At 39.9% G+C, this 19,539-nt stretch overlaps 1 long non-coding RNA gene across 1 annotated transcript; it reads left to right on the forward strand.

Annotated features, from left to right (window-relative positions):
* The first annotated feature begins 15,074 nt into the window (after positions 1 to 15,074).
* LOC135178442 (uncharacterized) lies at positions 15,075 to 17,317 on the forward strand. Its single transcript, XR_010303531.1, has 2 exons — positions 15,075 to 15,168; positions 15,389 to 17,317. It is a non-coding gene; the product is annotated as an uncharacterized LOC135178442 (long non-coding RNA).
* The last annotated feature ends 2,222 nt before the right edge of the window (positions 17,318 to 19,539 follow it).

Raw genomic sequence — 19,539 nt, forward strand, 5'->3', positions numbered from 1 at the left:
AGATGCAGTAATGCAAACTATGTGGTTTTTGACTCAGGTGCTTACTTTTGTATTTGTTATTGTTGCTTTTAGTAATTTCACAAAACTGGGGGAAGAATACAAGTTACCTGTAGCTGCAATTTATCATTCAGTTTTACTTCCACTGTGTGTTACAAATAAGCAGAGTTGCTGGTATATGAAAATTAAGATTGCAGATGTTGTGGTGTATATATATAGATACCTATAAAGAGATATGCATAACATGCAGAAGTGCAATAGTAAAGCTACTGCCAAGTTTGATAAGTCCATACTTGAGACCGACAATAACCACAGCAATAAGGCATAGTAGGGCCAGTAGCAAGAAGAAGGTTCATAAGCAAGTGCCTTACCACCTTCATTTTGGATAAATATGTAATCTTAGATTTCCATAGGACAGGATGAGTCCCCATGGGACTCATCAGCAACTCCCATACATCTGGTGAACTCTCGTGATTGTACTCAGTGAAAGAATTAACTTCTACAGAACTTGTGAGAAAAACTTCTGCACTGCCTTCAGCCTGCGCAAACAAGTCAAATGACAACTATTGCCTTTCCCTTCAGCAGCAGGCATGATGGATTTATAACTTTTCAAATCACATATATGTGCTTAAGTTCTTAAGTTACACAGTCTTGCCTATTTAAAAATCCATGCAATTGATCCGAGAGGCTCAGGTTTACTGCAATCTAACGTTACATGACCAAGGGTAACCAAAACATTGCTCTTTGTAAGTTAGTACTTGATTTTTCTGAGCAAAGACCTCAATGTCTCTGTAACAAAGTTCTGGACATTGGCAGGGCTGGATACTGCACTACCTGCTTTGAACACCGTGCAATAATGTATACTCCTGTGGTGCTGTGGCAGAGTTCTGTCCACATTTTGTATTACTTTTTACTGACGTAGACAAACGAGAGATAGGAAATCACTCTTACAACGTAGGCTCTGCAGACAATTTTCAGGCAGTTTTCTTTTGACTGGTTGTATCTGTGCATTACCATGTTCTTTGAATCTGCAGCTTCTGAATACAAACATAAAGCATGAGATAAACTCTCTTTTATAAAGCCATTATCTTCAGTGAGAGCAGGACTTCATACATTTAATCCATCCTAATAGCAATACTTTCCTAAAGTATTTGTCATCCACAAGGAATAGTTTTCCCTTTTTCTTCACTGTATGCTCTTACCTTGCCTATTTTAGGCAAGACCTGAAAATACATAAATATAGTATTATTTTTTTTAGTGTTACAGATCCACACTTAGATATGGGAGATGTTCGTCTGTTCTGCTTAGTCCACCTTATAAGCTGCTTTCTGTGCATCTTTGTCACTTTATGCTTGCAGTTTTCTTTTTGATCTTTTATCAGTGGGAGAGATTTTAGCCAATTTAGGGAAAAAGATTGCATACCCTGCTTGCTGATTTGAGAGATTTCCGAAGTCATTCTTCTGATGAGCATGTCCCATGACTCATACCTCTTAAAAGACATTCTCAAACAGCAGAAACAGGAACTGCTCTACAGAGAGTGAGGTAATATGTGTAAGTTGGATCCTGCTTCCCTGAAGTCCAGGGAGGCTGGTGTGTTAAGTCTGAGCTTCCAGTTATCTGTGTGCAGTCCAACATTTCTCTCCCCTGGGATCACTGCACTTGCACTCATTCTAGCAAAACTGAATTTTTACTGTGGTCAAGATTCAAAAACTATTTCTCCACTCTGAACATGATGCAAAGGGGATGCCTTGTTCCCTGTCCCCACTTTGCTGAAAAGCTTATTTCCTTTCCTGAATTACAAGATTGATATTTTTCAGATTCAGTATGTAACTTGAGAAAAAAAATGCATTAATACAAAATAATAATTTATTTCCTCAGCATAGAGGAAACTTGACATTTACCCTCGCTTGAGAAAACTAAGCACAGCCCTTCTGACTGGCTGAACAATTTTATGGTGATTTTTATCACAGGGCAAAGAGTCACTGTATCTATGAATTATGACAGCATACATTGTCAGGAAGCGTGTAAGCTTCCAAGTAGATAGGATTGTGCAACTGTAGATAGTTTTTGGTGAGATTTTAGTCTGTGGACAGCCTTTCTCTATGCATGTTGTAATATGTGATGTAAATCAGAGGGGTTTGGCTTGCTGAATGATTTTTTTGCTGTGATGTCCAACCTATATAATAATACATCTATACAAATAACACAACTGTGTTATTTTCTTCCACTTTTTTAAAGGATAGACTTGGATCACTTACACAAGCCTAAGTTAAAAGAGATACAAATAATTGAAGTGTGAAGCAAAACTGCTCAGTGTGACTTGCTTGATCTGTGCTATTTTCTTTTTTATAGGGCATCTGTAGGAAAAGCAATGTCTTGCTAGAAGCAATAGATAACAAAAGAGTGGATAAGAGTGTGCCAACCAAGCTTCAGTGCTGCAGCTGAATCACAACGAGTGTAGCACTGAATATAGCCCTCAGCTTTTAACACTGAGACCTATCCAGCTTCCAGGTATTAGCTATTTTAGGCTACTTTGTGAAATTGTTATGGGCCAGACTTAATGATTAGTTGAATCCAGGTCTGCTGTGGCTGCCCACATTAAATCAGATTGTGGGGCTAGGCTGTTTTCTTTCCAAATAAGTGCATTTATGTTTCTTTTCAGCTGTGTTGCTTTGTACAGTAAAGTCAATGTTTCAACAGCTGACTGAATTATTTTTCTTTACTTCCCTTGCAGCCAGTACCCTTCATGGGTTGGTTTGTTTAGATCTTTTAACTAAAACTGCTAAAAGGTATTTACTGAGGGAAAACATGGGTCAGGCCAGCTGGTTTGTTTTTTAAGACGCTGGCTGTTTTCTGCTGAAGATAGAGAACGCTTCATGCTATATCAGAGAAGAAAGAAATGAGGAACTGTTGCAAGAGGACTTAGGTGAGATTGTTTGGTTTTAAAATAAAGTCTTCTCTTTTTACTTGTTCCCCTTTCATTACAGCTTTTTTGTAAAAAAAGAAAGTAACCTCTGTAATCATCCTCTGCTATTAACATGCTCTGATGGCATTATCTGGCATCACTGAAGCCACCTGGATGCCTTGGAAAGTTCTCCAGTGTTCATGTAGGTAGATGTTAGAAGTGCCTGATGCAGTAGTGGGTGTTTTCTGTCATCTCCCCGTGAATGTGATTGTGTGTTCAGTTTGTACAGTTTTGTTTGTGGTTCGGCTACAGGCACACTGATCGATGGGGGGGAAAGTAAATGTGTTCTTTCTTAGAACAGTAGCATGGGATATAACTCTTGAAAAGCTGAATGTGGAACAGAGCACCCCTGAAGTCAGTCTCTGCAGAAAGAGGTTTTGGAAAGAAAAAACGATTTAGGAAAAAACCTAACCTGCCTCTGAGCTTTCCTTAATGAGAAGGAAGTCCAAGTGTCTTCTCTTTCTTGCAATCACATTCCTCTGAGTAGAAAATCCTGTTCCAGAGGTCAAGAGTGTCTGTGAAGGGATTTCTGCAAAATGAGCTCTAATGGACTGAATTCCAGGTGAAGATGTAATTCTTGGTACTGAGCATGTGATGAAATGCAAAAGGAAATTTCTTTTTTCAAGTAATATGATATTTTTGTTTCCTTTCAGTTGCACCTTCAAGCCTAGCGTTGTCAGGTTTCTTTTTGGATCAGTACAAAATGCATGTGAATTAGTGCTCTGTGTCCTCCTCCTGCAGAATTCCATCGTCATTCCATACCATTTGCAATTTTTAGTCTGGACAGGTCTTCCACAGTACATGTCCTCATCAAAATCAACACCCTGCAGAGCTTAGCTCATGTTTAAATTCATCGTCTAAAGAATTAATCATAAATGTAAGTCCTATAATCAGAGTACCTGAAGAAAACTGATTTTGATAATAGACTTTCTGACACAAAGAGCTAAAGCCAGATCATTTAGAATCATTCTACCTGAACATTAGAAACAGTATAGAATTATTACTTGATTTTAATGTGAATCTGCATCCATTATTGTCTCCCTGGGACACCACAGGTATATTTCTGAAACCCTCTGCAAATAGTTCCATTTGTATTTAGAGGTGCTTGGCTGTTCCTCCTCTTAATTCCTCTGAGATCTTTATAGCTGATAAGTTTTCAATCTTCTAGACTCTTTCTGTGTGTCTTTGTGCTGGAAACCTGTTCTGTAACCTGTTAACAGTCTCTCGGCAGCCATTAACAAATGATTAATGATGCCATTCAAATGCAACGTTTAATTTATGTAAAACCTTGAGGCACGTGCAGCCTCATAACTTAATATTTGTAGCACTCTAAAGTGAAGACTTAAGTTAGGATGCTGAGGATAAGAGATAAAAATTAAACTAAAGTATAGGAGATAAAAAAGCTAAACATAGCAGGCCGTTTGTGTTGACATGATCATATCATGTACTGTTTTGATTTGAACTTGATGCTAAGGCTTTGATCTTTGATTCTAAATTCTCTTAATCAAAAATTTAATTGAAATTATTTATTGAAACTTATTGAAAAATATCCTCTTGTTTCTGTCTACTAATACCACTTATTCAAACTAAACCAATTTTCACTCTAATGGCGATAAGCGAGGAAAAGAGAAATCTTTTGCCATGAGCATCTCATGCTGCTGATGTTATTTAGCATAGAATTACTTCTTGGAATGTTTCTTTCACTTCTTTTTGGGAGATTGTCCTTCAGAGAGACGTGCAGCTGCAAACATAAAATGCTTATTTTGCAAGTGCCTGGAATTTGCTGAATCATTCTCTCTTTGCCAAATAAGTATTTTGTGTATGTTTCTAATGCAAACTGGAGGAGGAAGTGCGTTTTGATTGCATTTGAGTTCTAAAATCAAGCTATGCTACCTAGATGTATGAAAATTAGCTCTGGAATTAGTTTCTTGCCATGACTTCTCTCAGAAGCTTCAATGTTGTCTGCAAGATTGGGCTGGGTTTTTGTTGTTTTACGTGTTAGTGATTGTTATCAATGATAGTAAGAACCATAAAATATAAACTTTTCATGTTGAAAAACCTTTCCAGTCCCATTTGTCTGTGTGCTTGTGTTCAATCAACCATGTAAAGTGTCTTATTTCAGCTACATTCATTTGTAGTCAGGTATGTGATTTCCATGCTTTTTTTGGAGACTTTATTAAATAAATTATGTAGCCTTCACTAACTATGGAGTTCATCTTTTTGTTGTTCCTTCAGTTCGATTCGGACTGAGACCTGGTTTGATCATGACACTCTTTGGAAAATGCGTTGGTAAAAACTACAGAGAGTGCACTACCAGTCTTTTTGAGAGACACTCTTCTCCATCTGTTTAGCATATATTTCATTTGAGGAAAAGTAAGTTCAACAGGCATAAGCCAAAAGGTGGTTTACAAACTCCAGCACTGATGCGTTCTGCTGTTGTGTAATCGGCATCAGATTAGCTTCAAAAGCTTGTCTAACCTGATCTCTAATAAGGTGTCATTCTATGAAGAAGAATAATTTTTATCTGTGGGTTAAAATTTCCAGAGCTGCACAAAAGGCTTATCCTCCTTAATTGAAGTGCCAGGATTCTCAGTTTGGGTGGGAATGTGCAAGTGAGCTGTATGTAATAGCGCAGGGCTGGGTGACTGGCACGTCTTATGTAAGAGACTCCAATGAACGGAAGTCCTCATTGAAGTAGGAAATATCCTGGCACTGAGTTCCAGAGATTTCCCATTTCCAAGGCAGAATGATCCATGTATGAAAAAAAGCAGTGTGAGAAGGACTGGGGCTGGGCTGCTTTTTGGCACAAGCTGCAAATGCTGGCATGTAGGAGTGAGAACATTGGAAACTGGAACCTTTCTGTGCCCATCTGTCCATTTCTCCATTTCGTTTTTCTCTGTGGCTTCCATAGAAAAACTGGAGAAGATAATCACTCATTTCCTTATGCTTGGAAAAAAAACCCACCACCTCACTTCAGGCATCAGATGTGGCTCATAAAAGCAGATTAGGCTGGCAAAAGAATCCTGAGTCATTTTCAGTATGATCTGTCTTATCTTTTAAATGTTCAGTATGCCTCGTATTTAAATTGAGCACTGAAAAGCTCTTCTAAACCATTTAGCAGATTTTTGCTCCATATGATTTTGTGGGTGAATGAAATGGCATTACCTAAGGAAATTTTACACTGGAAGGGAAAGTCCAAAAATAGTAATTTTAGAAGATCAGTATTAGTTATCAGTTTTGTTTTAATAGACAAATAATGACCCTGACACAAGGAGTGGAAAAGTCCTGGTGAAATTAACTTGGTGCACAGTTAAGATGAAACAGTGAAAGAATTAGATGTGCTTGGGGACTGAAGTTATGGAAATAAGTCAAGTCTGAATAGCAAAAAATGAAAGTCACTTCAAGGCACTTGGTAGAAAAATTTAGGACAGCAGCAGATGAAAAGAGGGCCTATTGTTTTGCTCCCAGAGCCAGCCAGTGGTGAATGCCCCATAAAGAGTGAAGATTACACATATAGTATCTTTTGCTGGGCTGCTTGTGTGACCTCCTGGAGTTTGTGAGTCGGGGACTCCCTCAGCCACAGATGATATCTTTGCTTTTTATATCCCTTCTAGAAATGTGTCTACTCACTTTGGACTCATCTAAACTTTGGCAACCACAATATCCAGTGGCAGAAATTGTCATGATTTAACTAACCATTGCATAACCACCTTTTATTTTTGCCTTAACCCTGCTGCTTGTTACTTTCCTGTATTGTCTCCTCATTCTTAACAGTGTGAAATGTAGTTAGGAGTTGCTCATTAATTCCTGCTGTTACCTGAGAGGCTTGTAAGCTGTCATACCAGAACAAAAACCTGAGCTTCTTTTACATAATGAAATGCAAGCTGAGGCGGTGTCTGACTGCTGTTTATAAGTACAAGAGGGGGAAGAGCTTCCTCCCAAGAGGGAGAAAAGCTGCTTACTTTTAAAAAACAATGCTAGCACCAGAACAAATAGAGAAAAATGTCAAGGCCTAAGTTTAAGGTGGAATGTGAGCATTTCTAATTTCAGAGCAGCAGCAGCAGGTCAAAGGGCTGTCCCCTGCGTAGGCAATGCATTGGCCAGCGTGGTTAAGCAGCAGCCATTTGTACAGTAAATAAGCTCTCAGAGGACCACTGGTTACTCATTTACAGAAGATCACCTCAAGCAATGGTTCATGTGATTAAATTCACATCTTTGGATCACCCTGCTAGCCAAAACACAACAATGCATTATTGTGTGTGAAAGCTGGTGACTTGGATTTAGAAACTTGGAAAGTGTCTTTTCACCACACACTCATATGTGGTCTGGCTGCAGAGATGCTCCTTGGCGTCCAGATTCACAGTCCTGTGTGGTCTCCTGTATTTGTCGTTGTGCAAAAAGCCAGGGATGCACTTGTGCCTTTGTGTCCCCTAACATGATGATTAGAAGTGATCTAAATTAAACAGGAAAAGCTACCTCAACTCCCTAAATAATTAAACAAACAAACAAAATCTCTCCAAAACCCTAAGTGCTTGCTTTGACCAGGCATACCTTGGTTTCATCCCTTCTGTGTGGCAAAAAAAGTTTGTGAAAAATCCCTTTCCATCCTGCAGGTGAAACTGTTGTCAACTAGTGCCTAGTGCTAGTGGGTATTTTCTGGTACTAAGTGTCTCCTGGAAAGCCAGCTACACTTTGCAGGAGCCAGCCTCACAATCGCTTGATAGGATGGGTGCGTGAGTTTTGGTGACTTGCACTGAAACCAGACCCATTGCTGTTACAGTGGCTCTAATCATAGGACAAAAAACTTCTCATGCTGTCAGCAAAAGGAGAACTGGAACCCAAGTCTGCCTTTCTCCAGCAGAGAGTTAAGTACTGCACAGAAACTAGAGCAGCTGTATTAGGGGCAAATACCCTGTCAGCTTCAGTCATTCTCTGTTTCGCTCTGAGGCTTGATCCTTTCATTGCCCAACCACGTACACGTTTGTTTGTTTATGATTTCTGCTGGAACATTCCAGAGATCTTTCTCTGAGAGAAAATGCAGGCATTATTCAAAAGGTAGGTGGGATTCAGAGTTTGTTCCTGACAGGCAGTGAGGCTGCAGCGTGACTGAATTTCACTGGGTGTATCTATTTAGGCTGCTATGAAAGGTGATGGCTCTGAAGAGTTTAAATGTGGCTCAGGCCTTGATTCCTAAGCAGCCTGCCACCTTGGGATAGTTGTACACTAAAGTGCTAGAGCTGCACAGAAGGCATAATCTCACAATTCCCCAAGGGCAGAAAGGAACTTAGTTCCTATCTCCTTCTATCTACATAGGGGTTTAAAACTATGCTAGCAGCTGCACTCGGTAATCTGAAAAGGATGCTTGGACTCAAGTGAAAAAATGCCAACAGGTCTGAAAGCATGATTACAGGCTGACATCCTTTTGAAGCTCAGGCTAATTCTTGTCTACATGCTTTGTGCTATGTCCAGAGCCAGATGTCAGAGGTCGTGGTGAAAGTTGCTTGTAAAACCTGGGCAGCTCCTGGGAACAGGTGATAGCTGAATGATGGAAAGTGATGAAGCCTTAAGGCTTACTTGTAGACAGCTTTCACACATCTAGCTGAGAGATTTTCTTGGAGAGTCGTTAAAATTGCCTTGAGTTGGTTGGTTAAGTTACAAATGGAGTATGACTAACCTCTGCCTTAGTACTGGTGTCTGTGAGGATAACCTGGAGAGGAAGTCACAATCTGGGTTTTTTTTAGTCTCTCCAAAGAGTATGCACTTGAGGTGCTGAAGTATAAAACTTGCAGAATTGGAAAGAAGCCTGAAGTATCCTGTGCCAAGACATGTGAGCTGGCACTGCAGCATTTTTAAGGTCTCTGATCTTTAGTTTCTGATTTATTTAGTTTTTAATAGAAAAAGAGGGGAAGTGTATAAAACTCTAAAGCTGCTCAACCTTGATTACTGGTATTTTATGCTAAACACAGTTATTCCTGCCAAAAACATAAGGCTGCCAAAGAGAAACTTAGATGTCTTATTATACTATTGCCAAGAAAGACATTTTTGAAAGCTCTACAGGGCAGACCCAGAGGCCCTTGCTGTCAATCTGTTGTAGTATTCATTGCAGAATGAGCAGAATCAGTGTTCTTTTGAAGAAAAGGTGCTTCAGGCTTCTTTGGATGTGCACTGAATAGATTTTTTTTACAATATTTTTTATTTACATAACAACTCTGAGGATCTTTGCTTTGCTTCACGGTGCAGGCTGTACCAGATTTTAAATGAACTAATAGAAGCCAGCATATGTGTTTGTCTCTAAAAGCAAGCACAAGAAAAACTGTAAGAATCAAAATGAGGACCTGAAATCCCACAGTGACAGAAGAGGATACACAAGCTCTGCTAGAGGAATAAGCTAGTTATTTGGGATTTAATAACCATCTCCAGCCTAAGGACATCTTTAGTGAGAGGCATAAAATTATATTGAATATGTAGGCAAAAAGTATGCCCAGTGCATATGTTTCATTTTTTGGGAAACATTCATAGAAATAGACCTGTGAATTCCTCAGACTGCTGGCATTTAGCAACTTTAGATGAATTCTAAGTTGCTTTGTTAGTGAACTATGAATCAGTCAAGAATGAGAGATAGGAAGAGGTGTTCTAATGCAAGAGAATCTGCTCAGCCAAACAAGCAGAAATGAGGTTACTATTCCTGGAGTCAGGAAAAAAAAAACCCAAACAAAAAATCCAAACCAACCAAACTCCCCTCTCCCATCCCCCTAAAAACCAAAACCAAAACCCAAACCAAACCAAAACCAGAAAATCACAGTGCTTCCTAAGATAAAAATGCATCCCACCCATATTTCCTGAAGTAGCTCATAAAGCACACTTCTAAAGAGAAGTTAGGTTTGACACTGATCTTGGAGGCTTGAGGCAGAAAGTAACTGTCCTCTGCAATTATACTAACAGGTCTATTTCCAAATCCAGAAGGGTCATAGATCTCAAGGAAAAGGAAACTTTTGTTTGCTTCCTATTGACCTCCTGAATGTCAGAAATCCTTATTAGTAGATTTCCATTTTGAGCCAACTCAGCATATTTCATACAGAAACATCCAGTTTTGACCAAAAGAGCACTAGGAGCAGAATAGATAGCACAGTCCTTTGTAACCTACTTTAGCAGCTTGGTAACTTCATTGAAAAACCATAATCTTAAAAAGAGCATTCATGTTTTTGTCTCTTGGAGAGCCTGAGTTGGCTAGATTGAAAAGTCTGCTACTATGGGATATTTCCCTTTCAGATAGGACAAATGGGTCATGACTCAATTGCCTCTTAAACTTCTCCAGCTTCAGGTGTTTAGGTGCTTTAGTCTTTCAGTGGGCAGAACAAAGTCATTCTCAAAGTCAGTCTTGCACTTCTAATTAATATTGTCTCCAGTTTGCAATTATGGTTGGCAAAACTGAGTTAGATTTTGACATAGATAGTGCCAACTGTTCAGTATTAATAATAACCACCTTATTTCTTGGATCTTCAGGAGTTTGTTCAGGTGATAGAACTGCAATGAAGAAAATTAATACATTTGGGCTACTTCATATTTTTATATATGGAAGTGGTGAGAGAAGCAAAGAAACCTCTGTGCCCTCTGTTTTTCTGTCTCTTTCCAAAATAATTTCACTAAAAATCTGCTGAAGACAGCGAGGTTGCAGCAGCCTGGTAATTCCATGTTCTCATCTGCCATTTGGAGAGTGTATGTCGTGCTCCTTGTGCATTTGGGTTCTGTGGAAAAGATGACCAACTGATGTACAAACTGAAGGCCTAATTATTGTTATGAATGCCATCAGAGTAAACTTTATAACAGGAGAAGGACCCTGCAGGAGCTGCACATACTAAGAAGATAATTTAATAAAGAGGGGGAAAGAGTTTAGAAGTGTTGGAATTTCTGACCATGAGCAAGTCTAATTCCTATGCCAGAAAATTAAGACAGCTTTTTTCCCCCACTCTGTAGTGCTTTCAACATCCACAAGAAGATGATGTCTGCTGACTGTAATGTCTGAATCTATAAGGGAAGATAATTTCAGTGTGATTCTTAAGGTAATACACTTTTCTGTGCAAGGCTGATTGTGGGTGGGATTATGATCACAGAAACACAGAAACTTCCAGGTTGGAAAAGACCCTCAGGATCACCAAGTCCAACCTATAACCCTACTCTATAAGATTCGCCTTAAAGCATATCCCTAAGCACCACGTCCAAACGACCCTCAAACACATCCAGGGTTAGTGACTCAATGATGACAGACTACTGGAATGTAAGGTGAGTCCCACCTGCCCTGGCCAATTTGCATTTTCCTCTTTGATAGGCCTGAGATCACGGAATTGGGATGTTACAATGACTTCTGTTAGTAACAAATAACTCTCAATAGGTAGCATGTCAAAACAGAAAGTTCTTGAGACACCTTAATTTATTTGCTTGCAATTGATGTCACCTCAGCCCTTATTAAAAAATCAGTTCTAAACCCTCTCTGCAACATCATGAAGAAAACTGTGAACGCCAAAGAACAAGAGGAGTCATGTTGTCCTTGAGAATGTGTTTTGGGACAGTAAGACTGGTAGCTCATTGTAGATGTGCTGTGAGTGTGACAGTTATCAAAACCAGTAAAGTTGATTTTAGCATCGTGGACTCACAGTGGGGCAGCTGAAGCTGAGATCTTTTGTCGGTTTAATATCAGCCAGCTACAGTCTACTAACCAGCCAGATGCACATCTCTTAGTAGCATTCTAATTCCTCTGCTGTAATTAGGCTCGAATACAAAATATTGATTTAGTAGTAATTAGATTCGCGTGATCATGAAGGTAATGTTTCAGGAAATCAGCCTGCATTCAGCGTGAGGTTCCAGATAATGAAATGTTCACTCTATTGCTGTGTAGATTTGAAATAAAACTTAATCTATACTCTAATAGGAATGTATTTGATCCTGTCTTCTGACTTGTTTGGCTTGAGACACAGTCAAAATGGAAATATATTCCAGTGGTGAATCATAGGTGATTAGAATGCCCTATCATTTTGAATGTGATTTGAGATCATCCAAGAGAAGGTGTGCAAGATCTTTAAAAAATGAAGCAGCATTAAAAGACCACTGATATGTAACCATAACTCTCTTCAGCTGTAAAACTAAATATACTACAGATTTGTTACTACTCTGTTAGCACTAAAAACTACAGAATCAACAGATGCACACTGAGAGCAGGGCATCCTGTGACTCCTGGATAACAACATACTCTCCTGTTTCACTCTCTGTACAGTATTTTTAGAGTTTGACATCTCAAGATGTGCATGAATACACATTTTATATGTTTACATTTCTGCATACTAAGAGGCAGACTTGTTTATCACAGCTACAAGGATATGCAAGTAACACAGTCTGGGCACACAGGAATATTTAGTCTTAAATTGCTTTTAATCTGTAGGGCTGGTTGATAAAGTTTATTTCAAATATCTGTTACTGTAAAAAGGGGAACTGGTCAGAAAAGGACAGATATCCAGTTTGGATTAGGCTGGTTTAGTTAAAGGTCATTATGGCAATGGAGTAATTCAGAAATGAAATAGCACAGTTATATCAGAACTTCAACAGCAATGCTTCCATTACCAGAGCAAGTGGTCTGCATGCAGTTTGTACCTTGAAAGGTTTCCTATCAGGATGAGTATTCTGTGTCTTCCAGGGGGAATAAAATTGTATTGGATTGTTAGTTTTAAATGTGGTATCTGAACTTAGCCACTTGTTTCAGACTAGGAGTGTTTAAGGCACACATGCTATTGTGGGTAACATAGAGTAAATGCAGACCCTTCACATTGCCTCAGCCAGAAGCACTTTGACTAGATGCTGTAATCTGTTGCAGCTGTTTAGCAAATCTCCTTCTCTCTGCCTAGGGAAGAGGAATTCAGGAGGATATATATATACATACATATATATACACACACCACTTACATACAAACACTGATTTATATATATTATTGATTACAGTGAGGGTGGTGAGACACTGGCACAGGTTGCCCAGGGAGGTTGTGGCAGCTCTCTCCCTGGAGGTGTTCAAGGCCAGGTTGGATGAGGTCTTGAGCAACCTGGCCTAGTGGGAGGTGTCCCTGCCTATGGTGAGGGGTTGAAACTGGGTGATCTTTGAGGTCACTTCCAACCTAAACCATTCTATGAATATATATATATACATGTGTGTGTAGATATATATTGCAAACACATAAAATAAGCCTCCATTATAAAAACTGTGCTTGTATTCAAGAATGCATACCTGAAGATCTAACTATGCCATGTCTGCTTCCTTATCAGGCTGCCAAAATTGCAAGGGCTAGAGAGTTTGACTCCACCTGAGTGTTGTAAAGTATAGTGGCTGTTGATTCTTCCACTCCCCATACCTCTTCACACAGGAAAACAGCCACAGGTGACAGTGAAAATCCACATCTGTCTCAACTCTGTTGCAAGTTAGGAAGACTGGAGAAATGAAGCAAATGCTTTCAGAGGAGGAAAAAGATTGCTGTAGTTGGCAGATTTGAGCTGACCTGCCCAGCCCCCATAAAACGCTGCATTTTGATCGCTATTAACATAATGCTTAATATTTGAAACATCACATGAAACATTCCTTTAAAATAAGAACTATGGCTACATACACAATCTTTTCCTTGCCTTGAACTGTAGCAGACAGTTTTCACTGCAATAAATATTAACTGTGCTAAATATGGAACAGCACTTAGTTAGAAAATCACATGTTCAAATAAATATCTCCTTGGAGATTCGTTGTCAGTATGTGTTCAAGCAGTGCAAGTAATTTACTGGAACAGATAACTTCATCCCAGTAGGAAATACATATTTTAAAGAAACCCACATTCAAAAAGGTTCAAATAGCCCTAGTGAGTAACACATTTATCACTCTGTTATGTCTCAATGTGAAGCTTTGCCTTTTGATGAAGATCGCTTTAGATCCTCCTGAACAGCAGCAACAAAGAAGATAAATTAAACTTTCTAAACTTCCATTTGAGAAACCCTGAAGAGCCCATTGTCATGCATTTCTGTCTGTGCCAGGTGATGCTGCCACTGTCTTCCTCTTGCCTTGATAGCATGAAGAAAACTGTCATTCTGATTTCTTCCCAGTGAGACATAATTAATTCGTTTACAGAAGAGCCTTGACTGGAATAACCCTTGTAATGTGCTAAATTTATTTTATGAAAGAGAATGTATAAAGAGTTGTTAACTATTCTTCTCATCATCAACCCCAAAACTAGTGATGGAGAAGTCTGCTCTGGGATTATGTTCTATGGAGGAACATAAGAGTACCCTAACTGGATGACAAAACTGGACAGGTGAGCGCAGAGCCTGGGGAGGCAGTTTTCCAGGGGAGGTATAGATTGGATGCTGCTCATCTGCTAACAGAAGGACCTTTGGGTCATTTCTCAGCTGTTTTTGTGCGAGTGTTCATATATGGCCATGTTCCTGAGACACAGTTTTCCAGATGAAGGCAAGGAGGAAGCCCTTGTGGATGTGGACAATCCATCACCTTTAGCGTCAGACTCCTTTTCTCTGAACTAAGCACCATGAATTGCTCACTCACTGTCATTACATCCTGTAACTTCTTCTGAACAGGCCATTCAGAAAATGAGAGAGGAAGAGGGGAGAATAAATTTGTTTCAAGAGAAAGATTTTATTATCAGTTGAAAGTGGCCAAAGAAAGCACTTATAAAATACAACTTACTCTATTACCTGCTTTTCAAACAAGTCTCAAAACATACTGAGGCACAGCTTTGTGCTTTTACAGCAACAACATCGCAATGTAAGAACAGGTAGTGAAAGCAAAAAACAAGGTAGGTGTTAAAATCCCTAGCAGGAGATTGTCTGACACATTTCTAGCTGGGAGGAATAAATTAAATATCCTTCCCAGAGTATTAGTGGCACAAATACAGAGGGTAACATCAGTTAAAACCAGGTTTGGGAGCTTGAGCATCCCACAGGTGCAGTCATTTGGTGAGCTGAAAATATCTGCAGTTGATCAAGGCCTCACTACCCTATTGGAAAGAGAGGGAGCTCTTTTCCTTGTCCCACATCAGCTGGCCATCAGGGACTGCAGCAGCTGGGTGGGAGCTGACCCAGCCAAAAAGTTGTTCCTGCTCCATACTTCGAACTGTTCAGGCAGCCCAGCCTGAGACAAGGAGAGAGGCTGAGCTCCCCTCAGTTATCAGGTGAGTTTGTCCCGTGTGGCTCTTTGTGTCTAAGGAACCCCTTTGGCTGCCACTTGCTTTTGTGTTAAACTGTAGTGCCAGAGAGCACTAAAGCTGTTAGTGTTCCCCAGATCCCTCACAACATCTGCATAAGGAAATGCAGATTTCCCCCAAGAACACCTGAATGGCACAAACCCCAGGGAAAAAGGTCCTTGCAGCCATCCTTTATCCCTGGTTGCAGCCTCTGAAGACAAAGCCGTGTTTCCCTGCTGGACCCTGGGCTGACAGCAAGTGCAGATGACACCTGAGCTTGACCGCGTCCATGCCAGCCAGTTTCTGTCCAGCAGTGAAAGAGGTATGCACACCTGGTGACACTGGTGGCTCCCACTGAGGGAGAACAGCTTTCCTTGACTGAGCCTGAGCCTTTGCAACAGCCCTAACCACAGCCTCTTTACAGAAAGGTGAAGAACCAAAACTTTCATTTGCCCCGGTTAGTTTCTTTGACTCACTTTAAGATAGGGTTGCTTATAACCATCTCATTATCACTTCCTGCTTTGTGGTTGTCAGGTCCCTTCACTAATAACAGAGAGCAGCAAAGATCAAAGTTTTCCAGAAGAAGCCTTGTTTTTCTCTTGGCTTAATGTGAAGATCACCATCCTCAGCCCACCTGGGTACGCTCACATTTTGCAGGCAGTACCAAAGGGAGCCCAAACCTTGCACTGATGGGCTGCAGTCTGCATCAGGCAGAGTCTGCTGTTTGAGAAGAACAGCCCTTAAGCTCCATTTGCAGGAGGATTGTATATCAGCAGATGTTGTCAGAGGGTGTGATTATTTTTCCTCTATGTCAATGCTATTAGTCATTCCTTCAAGCGAACACAGCTATATTAGTATGAAGGTCTTCATGCTGGTATTGTTTGTTCCTTGCTGTAATTAAGGTAGGAGAGTTTATGTTCCTTAATTAGGAGGAGAATGTCTCCAACTCTCCAGACAACTATAAGAAATCTTGTGCATTGCTGCCCCAGCTTCTTGTAACCAGCCCATGAGATTTTCAACATTTTTCAGTGCTGACTAGGGAAAAGGGATGATAAGGAAAAAATGTTCTTCATGATTTTCATGAGCTGGCTGTGAGTGCAAAAACATGTCACAAACAAATAGAAATCAGCACACTAAATTGTAACTGAGGTCTGGCCCAGAGTAGATGCTGCTTGGTAAAACCAGGAGAGCAGCTTGGACTGTGGGGCAGAGGAAGAAGGAAGATGCTATAGGCAAACAGCAGCCCTTCAGCTGGGAGGTGGCTGGAGAAAGACCAAAACCAGAGCAGTGGGGCGAAATGCTGTAGGAAGGATACATAGGTTAGCTGACCTACATAGAGTATTTTTCTTTGATAGCACCTTTTCAAAATGGATGACCCAAAATCCACCTCTCAGCGTTAGGAGCAGAAGGGAATATTGCATTTACCCTCTGCTGTGCTAACAGCTTTTCACACCCAGGTAATTGTCGACAGCATCTCTTTTGATGAGTACTTGCTGTTCCGTCAGCAGAGGTAAAGGTGGGAGCACAGCTAACTTTGGACAGCTTTGGTTTGTGAGCCAGAAGAGCTAACAAAGGATGTGATTTTCACCTTTTTGTGTTTGACGTTTTTGAGACTCATTTTTCGTCTACACTATTAACTTGTTACCTTGAAACATAAGATGTCACTGTGATGGAAAACACGTGCAGGAAAGTGTTCACAAAGGTAGTGTTGGGACCAGTAATGTTATACTGTTAGTGTGATACAAATACTTTTTCCAATACTGTAAAATCCAGAAGAAAATTTCATTCTAAGTGGATATTATTATAGCTTATATTCCCACATCGTGCAACAAACCTAATTCTTGCAGCAAATGCTATGCATGAAGAAAATCAAAAGTGTCAGGCTCTCTGACTAATGGCTGACCAAATTAAGCTCAACAACTCAGAGAGGATCAAAGGAGCAGTGGCAGACAGAAGCACCTTGTAACCTTATTCAAGACAGAGGGAGCGTGGAAGTACTGAAACTACAGAGGAAGATAACCACACTCCTGTCACTGGTGGGACACTCTGATGTGACTCCCTGTTTGGAGCCTGTATGTGTAACCCGCTCATGAACCAAAAGTGAGGCTGCTGTGACCCTTGGCTTTTTTATCCATTCCAGTTGCACATTTTCCACTCATTTGTGGGGAAAGATTTCTCCCTTTAAGGAGGATGTTATTACAGAAAGTCCCACATGCAGCATGTTACCAGGACATTTCATCTTTCCTAATGCTAACAGAAAGCTAATAAAAGGTCAACAACAACATGTTATTTAGAAAACTATGTGTGATCTGGATTTATAAACTCCCTGTTTGTCAATAGGTCCTTTAAAATGTGGAGTTTAAAGCCAAAGTCAGAGAATATTGCTTCTGATCTCCAGGTAGAGAAGAGGAAATTCTATTCTTTCAGCTTGCCTAGAAGAAGGAAATGCACAAAGATAATTTTTAGACAAGGATCTAAACTACCTACCATTAACAGCAGATTAGGTATATGGTATGAAATACCAGCATACAAACTAGATTGATAGGGTTTTTTCTGGAACATTGAAATTTTCCAGTGCTGATTTTTTTTTCAGGAAAGAAGACATTTTGTCTCTCATTTTACAAACGTGGTGTGAAATGAAAAGAGGAAAAAAAAACCTCTCCCCCTCCCTCCTCCCCCAGCTCTCCGAGGAGGAGACTCATTGTGGCACATACAAGAAAAACAGCCACCCACACACTGGAGCCCTTCAAGCAGAAAGCACCTGACAGGAATTTAAAAGTAGATTTTCAATTGAGAAGTTGGCAGAAATCTACATAAAAGCAGTCCTTCAAGGGAGGGTACTGTGTGATATGAATTAGATGAATGCATTGAGTTCCTCCTCTGTTTTTTTAAACTATGGAGTCTAAAACAAAATTGTTATTGTGGTCAAATATTTTGTTTGAAACTGCTCATACTTGAAGACAAGGAATAACAACAAGGAAAACATAGGGGAGCACTGTGTAGTTTAATAAAAGAAAAATTGCCTGTTGCCCAAAATCTTGAATTTCTATTATTAGAAATCTGGGTGTTAGCTGCCTGCGTCTTCAAGCCCCCCCCTCACTATACTCAGAGCCAGCAGTATGCCTGAAACATTTAGAAACTGCATTTGTCAGATGAAACAGCAACAAAACACAGACATAGCAAGTAATCTATTTTATTTTAAAACAATTTCATAAGAGAAGGTGAAGTGTTTGCAGTTTTTCTTTTAGTACTAAACCTCAATAACATTCTGAGAAGAACTGTACATGTTTCTTCTGCATTTCTTATCCTTAAGACCATATGGCTACACTAAATACATTTTGCTTTTGAGTCAGTCTATGCTCCTGTAATGAAGGAGGAAGAAAACAGTTGCTGCCATTTAAGACCTCACTTAATTTTTTTAATGCCTTTCCATGTTTTACATGCCCTGAATTTAAGCAGATTTGTTGGATTTAATTTGTCTTTAATTTGTCTCTTTATCTACTTTGGTTTTTATGCAGTGCAAAGACAAATTTTTAATGGGTTACCGATTTGCAGATTATTGGTGACTGATTCTGGCAGATAATTTCACACTGACATCATTGCTGAATGTGATCTGGATCTTTCCTATTCCACCAGCACAACAGTGTAAGCTCTTCCTCTGATTCATAAGCAAAATGAAAACAAGACTTCTGCACTGCTTCACTGGTTCTGAAAGCTTTCTTCAACAGCAGTAGCTCAGCACAGATTTCTTGTGAAATACCTCAGAACAGCTGAAATTTCTTTTGCCTACTACCTCATGTATAAATTGGCCCAGAAATTGCTGGTATTAACTCTGAAATTCAAATTGCTGTGCACGCTTCCTGGGGCTAGGCTTTCTGATATGCCGCACCTAAGCTGGACAATGGTAAGTGCAGATGTACTCAATGTGGCTTCTTACCAATTGATAAGGAAATAATAGATTGATTGATTATTTACATGCACAATAACAATTCATAAAGGATCTCATCCTGGCATTTGCACAAAAACATTCCTCTTATCTACCATCTCCCTTCTGTCTGTACTATGAGCCTTTCACAGATGAGGAGCACAGTAAGAAGTGCATGTTTCTTGTAAAACACCCTGTTTAGCCAGTGATTAGCTATGCCTTTTTGGTGTCACTACGGTGCAGGTACTTCTGCCTCTAATTGCTGCAGGAACCTTGGTGGCTTTGCAGATGAGAAACACACTCAGAGAGATTAAACGGAGAGGAGAGTTTTTGTGGTTTCACTGGCTGATTAGCTTATTACCTGCAGGTGAATGAAAAGTGTATAGTCATGGTTGAAAGCCAAACAACAGCTCCTGCCTTCTTATATGCTAGTA

This window comes from Pogoniulus pusillus, chromosome 9 (assembly GCF_015220805.1).
Source record: "Pogoniulus pusillus isolate bPogPus1 chromosome 9, bPogPus1.pri, whole genome shotgun sequence".
NCBI classification, from domain to species: Eukaryota; Metazoa; Chordata; class Aves; order Piciformes; family Lybiidae; genus Pogoniulus; species Pogoniulus pusillus.